This window comes from Tripterygium wilfordii, chromosome 17, assembly GCF_013401445.1.
Source record: "Tripterygium wilfordii isolate XIE 37 chromosome 17, ASM1340144v1, whole genome shotgun sequence".
Taxonomy (NCBI): Eukaryota; Viridiplantae; Streptophyta; class Magnoliopsida; order Celastrales; family Celastraceae; genus Tripterygium; species Tripterygium wilfordii.
In genome coordinates, this window is record NC_052248.1 from 11,206,060 (window position 1) to 11,209,546 (window position 3,487).

The window sequence follows — 3,487 nt, forward strand, 5'->3', positions numbered from 1 at the left end:
ATCTCCTTATGCAATGCCTCATTGGTGTTATTTCTTAGCCTTTGGGGAAAGGGTATCTTGGGGATGTACTCACTCTCCTTGGTAGGCTCTACTTTATCCTCGCGATCTCTTTGTTTCTTAACTGTTTTTTCACCAAGCGAAATTTTCTCATTTTCACTATTCTCTTCCTCTTTCTCTTTCACACCATCACCAAAGTCTTGCACCACATCATTTTCATCACTATTCTCAAAGGGTATAGGTCTATCCATAACTCTTCCACTCCTTAAAGTAAGAATGGATTGCACTTGCTCATGTCCACGAACCTCCCTACTCCCACTAGATGAATTTATCAAATTGGTTTGCTTTGGAGGATTGGGGTAAGGTTGAGCCGGAAATTTCCCCTTTTCATAGGTTGTGAGAGCTTGGGTAACCTTAGTGATTTGACTCTTAATATCCTCAATGGCCCTGTTGGTTTGTTCTTGAAATTTGTTGGCCTTTTGATTCTCCCCTATTTGAGCTTGCATGAAAATGTTAAGAGTGTCTTCAAGAGACCTCTTAGGAGGTGGAATATAAGGTTGTTGAGTTGGTTGTGCAACACTTGGAGGAGGCAATTGTTGCTGGGGTGGATTGGGGAATGATTGAGATTGATCATTCCCATCATTCCTCCACCCAAAATTTGGATAATTCCTCCAAGGGTAATTCTCATTGTAAGAATTGTTGCCTTGGTTATTGGTAGGGTAGGGCTTCCTAAAGTTTTGAGAATTGTTCCCATTGTAACCTTGCCCAAATAGGACTTCCTTACAAGCCGATAAAGCATTACACTCATCCGTCCTATGATCCCTATTTTCACACAAAATACAAGCAACTTATTCATCAACACCAACCACATTTATAGGGGCCTTTTGTGACTCTAGGGACTCCAATTTCTTGGACAACAAAGCAAGTTTAGCATGCACATCATCATTTTCATTCAACACAAACTTGCCACTAGAGCTTGGCACAACATCATGTCGGGTTAGTGGTGGAGCTTCCCAAGATCGGGATTCCTCCGCCAACCCATCAAAGAAAGTGAATGCTTCATTAGCATCCCTATTCAAAAAGTCACCTTGAGTCATAGTGGAAACCAATTTCTTCAAAGATGGAGTCAAAGATTTGTGGAAGAAATTCACAATTTGAAATTTTTGAAATCCATGGTGAGGGCACATAAACAACAAATCCTTAAACCTTTCCCAAGCTTGGAAGAAGGTTTCATGTTCTTTGCAATGAAAATTCATGATTTGTGTTTGGTAAGAGATGGTACGGTGGGAAGGAAAATATTTGTTGAGAAATTCTTCTTGCATTGCCGCCCAAGTCGCAATGGATTGGGGGCGCAAGTTCTCAAACCATTGTTTTGCATGATCCTTCAAAGAGAACGGAAAAAGTTTGAGTCTCAAAATTTCTTGTGAGCATGTGACATCACCAAAAGTAGTACACACCGATTCAAAATCACGCACATGTGAATATGGTCGTTCCGATTCCATTCCATGGAATTTGGGAATCATTTGGAACATGGATGGTTTAAGGATCACATTTTGTTGGTTCGGTGGCATGATGATGCAAGAAGGTTGGGTTTGCCTTGCGGGATGTGTAAGCTCCCTCAAAGTGCGATGCTCTTGGGCTTGGGCATGAATGTACCCCATAGGAGGAGGTGCATGAAAGTTTTGCCCAAGGTGAGCATATTGTGGCACTTGTGGCATTGGATAATACATGGGATGCACATAATTGTATGGGGGAGGCATATGGTATGCAGGAGGCATATTGGGAGGTTGATAGACATTTTGCGGGGCAAATTGTGCCACATTGTCTTGTTGGAGTGGTTGAGGCGCATTTTGCAAAGCATGCTCAACTTGAACATTTGGCAAATTTTGCACATTTTGGGCATCTTGCCCTTGCACCGGATTCATCAACTCATCAATATTCACACGTTGCAAAAGATGACACAATGTATCAAGATTCATATCACTCCCACGTACACTCCCCGCATCACTCGCATTTATATCACCACCTCTCCCATCTCTATTAGATCCACGCCCACTAACATTATCTCTAGGTTGAGACATGATGGCAAAAAACAATAGCAAGTAGCACAAAAGATGGCAACCAACCAAGTCAAGTAACACAAGATTTTTCAATCAACGAACAACCAAGAACAATATCAAGTAGGAACAAGAGCAAAGATAGGAATAGAACAACAATCAACCTCAGGAACAATTACACACCAAGATGTAGCAAGTAGTGATAGAAAGAAAAATGCGCAAAGCTCTCTCAAACAACATATCACTACCAAGCAACAAACAAGGTGGCATCCATCGCCCACAGGAATCTAAGTTAGCCCCATCCACCAAGTTCCCCTCACAATTTTTTTCTCTCTTTTCAGCAACTACACTAGAAAGCAAGTAAAAGGGAGGAACGAAGTTACCCTTGAAGCGTGACCGTGCTCCTTCCTTATTTGATGGTGTTTAATAGCATAAAGCTAGCATCTACAAGCCACCCAGCTCCGTCTTTGACACTCGCTTCCTCGGCAATGGCGCCAAAAACTTGACCGACACCAAAGTGTGTGTGTGTACTTACCCCAAGTGTAGGGTATCGTCAAGTAATAAACCGGTCAGTCCTGTATCGATCCACGAGGAAGCAATGCAAATTTGAAGTGAATGATATGCAAATGACTAGCTAACACTAATAAACGCAATGAATATCAAATAAAAGCAAGTAAATGAAATGGGCCGAATGACTCGGTAGCATGAGCGATTTTGTAATCAAAGTAAGCACGAAATGGATTTAAAACAATTAATTAAAAACCTAGTCTCTAATCCGTCCTGGTGGCTACTTGGTTCTCATACTCAAGGTATCATTGCAAACACACACAACCATACACAATGCATTGTGTGATACTATCAATCATGCATATGCAAAGAAAATTGGGATATAAGACTTCAATTCATACATGTAGCCCATCGGGTCTCTTAATCTACGATGAACGCAAAGGGATAAGCACCTGATATTATGGATTAATGTTCTCCCTTGGGGCTCGGTTTGGCTAACACCCTAGTTTCACACTCAAAGATCAATTAACCATAACTCTCCCATGCACATTCCTAAATTAGCCCAAAACCCCATCATCAATACACATAATTAATAGCTATGCAATGGAAAACTCAATTAATTAAGGAAATCATGCAATGGATTTAACAATTAAATCGAAGCTACGATTCATTGAGCATACCTTGAGTAATCGAAACCTTGCACCCACTGTTCGGGACTAGAAACTAGAAAGGGAACTTAGCCACTCATCATAATGGATATAAACATCAATTTTATAGATGAAAATCAATGTTTACAAACAAAATCACAAGAACCAAGCAAAACCCTAGAGAGAGAAAGAGAGAGAAAAACTATGGAGGCTAGACGTTGGAGAATGAATGAATGAGAAAGAAAACCCAAATCTCAGGGTTTTCCCCTCTTTTTACAA

The 3,487-nt window shown here is 40.8% G+C and overlaps 1 pseudogene; it reads left to right on the forward strand.

Moving 5' to 3' along the window:
• The first annotated feature begins 1,164 nt into the window (after positions 1–1,164).
• LOC119983215 lies at positions 1,165–1,264 on the forward strand (annotated as a pseudogene).
• Positions 1,265–3,487: the final 2,223 nt, after the last annotated feature.